We start from the raw sequence: 7,793 nt of genomic DNA, 5'->3' as shown, positions 1-7,793 counted from the left end.
CATGCTGTAGCTTGAGCCACAATGCCCTTAGGGAAGGAATTCCAGTATTTTGACCCAGTGAAGGAATGGTGATATATTTCCAAGTCAGGATAAAGGCATTCAGACTGCCAGTTAATAACTGAAAGAACTATGCTGCCTGATTTCATTCTTTAAATAAAAGCCTTTATCGTACAAGAGTCAAGCACAGTAAGAACCACTAATTTAACACTATATTAGATAAACACCTAATCTAAGTCCAAATGTCTCAGCAAGACAATTCATGTTCTACTTTTATTTCACCCAAGAGGAACTCCATTGTTCCTTAATCACCTTACATGGGAAACCCCAAAACAAAAGGATATCTCCCTATATAGTTTATTTCATAGCAAGATGGTACAGCTCAGATATTCTAGATAGAAAATTTAAACCAATTATCTCCAACCCTCCCAACCTTCCCTTTGATCTGAAAAATAGATGAATTCTTTAAAAGATTCCTTATTTTATCAATTGCTTTCAAAAATTTCTATGATCTGTGGAAATGATATGGCTAATGCAAATGTAAACCTTAATGGGGGCAATTTTATCTGTCTCACTGGCTCCATTACAAAGTCAAGAGAGGATTAATTTTTAATACACCTCTAACTCTAATCCCTTTAAGTAAATAATGGACCACCACTGAGTTGTAGCTATCTTAGAAGTACTCACTAGTTTCCCAAATCCAGATTTTCCCATTTATCATATCTTTAAAATCTAATTTCCAAACATTATTTTCCCCAAACATATGAGTCACGAAATTACACATTCATAACACTTGCTAAATCCAATATCCATCCTATCCTGATTATATGCACTGCTCCACAAGTATCTGCAAATGTCTTGTCACCCATAAATTTTATGTTAGATATGGAATACTGGTGGATATTCACTGGAAACTCACTGGACAAACAGACACATCAAAGGAGTCACAAATGCTGTTGTATGCCAGTTCACATACTTTCCCATGGACTACTGGCAGCAGGTTGACAAAACAATGTAATTTTACCAAGTGGCAGTATTCCCCAAGATTCAGTAAGCCATAGATTGCACCCATAAGACCATCCATAATCTTTTGATCAGTCACAGTGCCTAAATCAACAGGAAAATAAAAACCAAAAGAATTATGGATGCTGTAAATTAGAAACAAAAACAGAAATTGCTCCACAGATGCTGCCAGACCTGCTGAGCTTTTCCAGCAATTTCTGTTTTTGCCAACAGGAAAATATTTCACTTTCCAAGAGATCATTTATGACCATCAGCACAATCTCACACACCTAGCAGTGACTGAATTAGATTTATATCATCAAATGATCTCAGTCTGGTCTGTGATGGTGATGAAGCATTATGTCAGATCTCATTTTATGTTTAAAATTTCAAGTGAATGAGAAAATTAAGAGGCACATAGCAAACAATATGATTATATATTGGGTGGCATGGTAGCTCAGTGGTGCTTCATAGTGCTAAGGACTCAGGTTCAATTCTAGCCTTGAGTGACTGTCTGTGTGGAGTTTGCATGTTTGCTGTGTGTCTGTGTGGGTTTCCACTGGGCACTCCAGATTCCTTCCAAAGTGCAGGTTAGCTGGATTGGCCATGATAAATGTGCGGCTATAGGTTAGAGCTTGGGTTTGGATGGGATGATGTTTGGAGGGTTGGTGCAGATTTGATGGGCCAAATGGCCTCTTTCCAAACTGTAGGAACTTTATGATGTGGTTAGCTGTTAAAATATATCTGAGTTCTCATGGAACTTTCCAACATAACCTTAATTTAAATAGACCAGTATATATTTTTTATTGTTGGGACTTTATGGATTTGAATTACCAATTCCAAAATGAAATCTTCGTCAAATTGAAACTGAAGCAATTACCCAACTCTGTGTAAGTTAACAATATCTCAGGCTATAACCAATTAATTTGGTAATACTGCATCAGGAACATTATTCATTATGGAGTGATACTTGGAAGTTAAACTCGATATGTTTATGATGGGTTTAAAGGAATAGCTACCAAAGCAACATTGGACAATGAAAAGAAATGGAGGCCTAATTGGTGCAATGTGTTAGCACAATGTTTCTAGCCTCTACATTTACAAATTAGATTTTTTTTTAATTCAAACAAGAACTTATAATTATAGAATCCCTCAATGTGGAAAGAGGTCATTCAGCCCATCAAGATTACACTAACCCTCCAAAGTGCATCCCACCAAGACCCAATCCCAATGTCCTGCATTTACCATGGCTAATTCACCTATCATGCACATTCCTGGACATTAAAGTCAATTTTCCACAACCACATCTTTGGACTGCAGGAGGAAACCAGAGCATCCAGCAGAAATCCATGCAGACACAGGGAGAACATGTAACTTCACACAGACAGCCATCTCAGGCTGGAATTGAACCCAGGTCCCCAAATCTATGAGGCAACAATGTTAATCACTGAGCCACTGTGTTGCCCAAATCAAATCATTTAATCATTTGGAACAATTTTAATCTATGTTGCAGTGAAAAAATAATCCAATACTAATTTCTCATTCTAATTTTGAGAGGCCATCATAATAGTTCAAACAATTCCATTAGTAGGAGTTATTTTCTGAAGATTTTCTAGGCAGTGACAGGGGACACTGTTGACTGTACCTCTCAGTGTGAAGACTAGCGCCATGTAATACCAGATGTCTTAGTTATCAATCACTTGTCACATTTCCTTGCTGCTTTTCGTGAAATTCAGAATCATGGAATTTACTCATGTTGTGGGATCACAAGCCATTGAATTACTTGTGACTGCAACATGCCATGTGACCATCCCATGGCTGCTGACCTCATCTATGACCTCCTGCCATGCCTTCTTGGTGAGGTTTAAAGGCCTCTTCTTTTCCCTGCCAGAGAAAAGCATTTTACATTGTGCCATTTCTGTTTAGAGGCATCATAAATCTGGCTGACATTCTTCCTCTAACTGCAGCCATTCCTTGAAATCAGCTCTTGTATATGTTACCTTTTGGCTATTGCTATTTGTGATGACTTTAAAGTGCTGCTGTTCTTTAAATATGGCACCTCTATTTCACCTGCCAGGATACCTGCTTAGCCATCACCCCTTCTGATTGGCCTTCACATCTGCCAGGTGCAGGCACCAAAATCCACTTCATGTCCTGCCTGAGAGGCCACACAATGTAGTTTGGGTCCTAACACCAGGACGTTCTTTTTTCAAGAAAGATTCAGCCTTTTGTCTCTCAGAAGAAATATGGAATTAATATTTCACCTACATGGACAATGGGTGTTGTAAAGATTCTGCCTCCCAACCCCCCTCACCTCTACAAGGAAGTATAAGGGGCTCATGGATTTCTTCGTCACTCAGATTGAGACCATTCTTTAAGTTGCTCCTGCTGTTTTCCTCCCCTCCACTTGCCCAAACATCCTACAGTGTTCCCCTTGACTTTACCCACGTTTCTTTAGTTTCTCTCTTAAGTGCCCTCATGGCCTTTGAGCTCATGTTTCCTTCAGGCAAGTAGAAGGAAAGGAAGGCGAATAGAATTTTGGCAATTTTTTTGCAAGAGTAATAGAGTATAAAAGTAGAGAAGTGTTGGTACAACTGTACAGTGCATTAATGAGACCACTTCTGAAGTTTTGCATACAATTTTATTACTCTTACCTGTGGAGAGATGTAGTTGCATTGGATTCAGTTCAGAGGAAGTTTCTCTTGGTTGATTTCACATATGAGGATTTTTCTTTTATGAAGAGAGATTGAGCAATTTAGGCCAATAATATTTGGAGTTTAGAAGATTGAGAGGAGATCCAACTGAGGTATATAAGTTTCTAAAGGGGATTGACAAAGTAGACATAAAGAGGATGCTTCCTCGTATGGGCTAATCTGGAAGAAGAGGTCATAGTTTTAGGACAAGTGGTGGCTGATTTAAAGCAGAGATGAAAACGAATTACTTCTCACAAAGGTTCATGAATCTGTGGAATTTCATTATGCCAGAATACAGTGGATGCCAGGATATTGAGTAAATTTTAGGAAGAGATGGACAAATGTTTAATTATAAAGGGTTGAAGAATTATGGAGAGGAGGCAGGAAAGTGGAGCTGAGACTGTGATGAGATCAACCCTGATTACATTAAATAGTAGAGCAGGCTCACAGTAAAGCAGGCTCAAGGGACTGAACTATCTACTCCTGTTCTTAGTCCTTACAGCCTTATAGTTCTGCTAAATTGATCCCCCATTATTTCCTCCTGGCCTCAATCTTAGTTCATGTTGTAAATGGTTCTCTCTATTCATGTGTTATCCCTCACTCCTTTAAATCTGCTATTATAGTCTGTCTTCTCAAAAAACCAAACCTTAATTGTCTCACTGTTTTTGCAACCTAACATCCCAACTTTTATCGAGGTCACAAATATCATTCCACATAACTATTTCATCATTTAATTATTCCTTGGAGGCTACTTCTTTGACCAAGGTTTTAGTCATCTGATGTAAAATTAGCAAGAATAAAAATGGCTGAATTTTCCTGCTGTTTCACTGGAGAAAATAATGATACATTTTGAAGTGGCAGATTGACAGCATCACGACATGAAGAAGCTGAAAGAGGTCAAGCTGAGTGACATCAGGGTGAATCTGGACATTGTTATTACCAGACAGTAGCTTGAGGGTGACAAAGTAACAACAACCACAGATAAACTAGAAGTTAAAACATCATTAGAGCTGCTGAGATTACAATTGATGAAGCAAGAGCAATGACCTCTCTGATATCTTTGGTTGTACTATCTATTCACAAGTTTTGCAAACCTTTATTTTGTTTTGCACAGCTGTGCACAAGCACCATCTTAAAGGGGATGACTTTGACCAGCCTGTGCTGTAACTCTTGGGTTGTTTCATGGTTGTGAGTACTTGTAGTTTTTAGGGAATATTGGGTAAGATGGAAAACATGCCATGTCAGGTCCTGCCCTGTGGGGCAATGGAAAACAGCCTTTGGAGAAGGGTTATGCAGTTGATTGTATCAGAAGTTACCGAGAACAGTTGACAGGAGGAAGAATGCACCCTCGTCCTCATTGAGAATATTATTTGTGGTCTTGATTAGACCTAGTTTAGTGGAGTAGGTGGCGTGGAAGGCTGAAGAGAGTGATTCTAACAGAAAAGAAACAATCTCTACACATCAGTTTTTATGAAAGTTAGAGCAAATGTTTGTCAAGCTACTAGTAAACCCATTTTAAAGTTTTTTGGAGAAAGTGAGGACTGCAGATGCTGGAGAGTCAGAGTCCAAACGTGTGGCACTAGAAAAAGCAAAGCAGGTCAGGCAGCATCTGAGGAGCAGCATCTGAGGAGCAGCATCTGAGGAGCAGGAGAGTCGATATTTCGGGCATAAGCCCTTTCTGTCGATCAGTTGTATTTAAAATACATTTTTACTTTAAATTAAACACTTTAAGTTGCTATATTTAAATTACATTAGTGTTTTGGTGAACATTTATCCACAAACCAATGTCACTAATAACAGACTAACTCTCAGGCCATTATCTTTTTGTTATTTGTGAGGCTTTGGTATGTGCAAATTGACTGCTATGTTTCCGACATTATAAAGTGATAAGGTCACATTGGCTGCAAAACGCTTTAGGCTAAGATAAAGATATCAAGGATACAATATAAAAGGCAAGTTGTTTCTATCATATAAATCCATGTTATTGGGGTTTTAACTGCTTTTGATATCCTTTTGAAATAAGTATAAGCTGTCATATCAATATTTTTCTTCTAGTAGTAATTGGTCTAATCTCTGGCCCTCAGTTTACCTGATGCTCCATGAATCTGTGAGCTATTACTTTTATAATTCATTACCCTTTCATTAAATTTCAACATTCTAATTACCTCCCTAATCACTTGCTGTGTCTGCATAGTAATATCTTTGTGATGCAGATATCAGGACACCTGATCTCTCTGTGCAACGGAGTTCACCAATTTGTTTGCATTTAAATAGTAAACTGCTTTGCTACTCTTTCTGCAAACATGAACAAGTTCATATTTCCCCACATAATATTCCATCTGTCAAATTTTTATTTACTCACTTAACCTGCCAAATCCCTTTGCAGAATCTTTGATACTACTGACAACTTACTTTTCTACCTATTTTGGTGTAATTGGTAAATCTGCCAACCAGGCAAAAATGAGGACTGCAGATGCTGGAAATCAGAGTCGAGATTAGAGTGGTGCTGGAAAAGCACAGCAGGTCAGGCAGCATCCAAGGAGTAGGAAAATCAACGTTTCAGGCAAAAGCCCTTCATCAAGACTGAAGGCCTTCAGTCCTGATGAAGGGCTTTTGCCAGAAACATTGATTTTCCTACTCCTTGGATGCTGCCTGACCTGCTGTGCTTTTCCAGCACCACTCTAACCTAAATCTACCAACCATATATTTAGTCTCTTTATCCAAGTTATTGATATAGATTGTGAATCCTAAGGTCCTGATCCCTGCGGCACTCCATTAGACCCAGCTTGACAACCCAAAAAATACCCATTTACACCTCTTCTATACTTCTTGTTAACCAATTAATCTTTTACCTGTTATTTTTATCCATATTAATAAATGTATAAATATCTGTTATTTTTCAATACAACTTGTTGGAGCCATTTGACCAAATCCCTTTTAAATAATCGTGACCTTTAGGTAAGAAATTGCTTCGGATTGTGACTTTCTATAATTGCAGTCAATTATCTAAAAAAGTGTTGAATTTGTATGCATAGCATTCACACACTCAAAACCATCTGTCAAAACTGAAGTGAAGAAAACTGTTTTCTGAGTACCCCATTAAGGTCTTTGCATTGAAGCAAATCAATCAGTGCATATTAAAGATGAATAAGGGTTAAAAGCTACAAACAGCAATCTCACAACTAGTTCCAGTCATTCACAAGAAGCCTTTCACAAGAAGAGTGACCAAGATTCATCAGCAGCTCTGGGGAATGTGATGGGGAGAAGCAGTGTGGAATTAAGGTACAATCAGCTGATCAAGACCATTCACAGGCCCATTCTTATGAAAGTTAATGGCATGGGGAAGGAAATGTTATGGAAGCAATGTGCAAGGGTTACATCATTGATGGTAATGAAGGACAACAAGAATCATATTGTGCAAATTACTACATGCATGGAAAGCAATGATAAAGCAAACAAATATTGTGCACATGGAAGCATTAGGAAAGAGAAAAAAACACTCAAGGTTTATGGAGAGTTAATGGGGTGTACCTCTCCATGAACCAGTGGCAGTAGGAGCAGCATGGCTCCCCATCACAATACTAATGTCACTCAACCAGTAATCCCAAACCTCAGGTTAACATTTTGGGTACATGGGTTTGAATCCCACCATGGCAGATTATTTTTATTCATTTGTGGGATGTGAGTATCACTGGTTGGCCAGCATTTATTACCCATCCCTAGTTGCCATTAATGGTAACATTTGGATTCAACTAAAAAAACCTGATGCAATGATCAATCCAAAAATCCAGTGATGACCATGTTATCATTGCTGACTGTTGTGAAAACCCATCTGATTCATGAACGTTTTATAGGGAAGGAAATCTGCCATGCTTACCCGGTCTGGCTTTTCTGATCACAGAGCCATAACAATGTGGTTGACACTAAATTGCCCTCTGGATAATTATGAATGGACAATAAATACTGATCTAGCCAGTGATGCCCATACCCCAGAATGATAAGGGCCCAAACGTGAAGTGACTGTGTCAAGACCTTAAATGGAAAGCATCCTACCATTTTGTTACAGATCAGTACCTCCATTCCAGAGGCTAGAATTATTGA

Source organism: Chiloscyllium plagiosum, chromosome 9 (assembly GCF_004010195.1).
Source record: "Chiloscyllium plagiosum isolate BGI_BamShark_2017 chromosome 9, ASM401019v2, whole genome shotgun sequence".
Taxonomy (NCBI): Eukaryota; Metazoa; Chordata; class Chondrichthyes; order Orectolobiformes; family Hemiscylliidae; genus Chiloscyllium; species Chiloscyllium plagiosum.
This window is presented reverse-complemented; position numbering follows the sequence as displayed.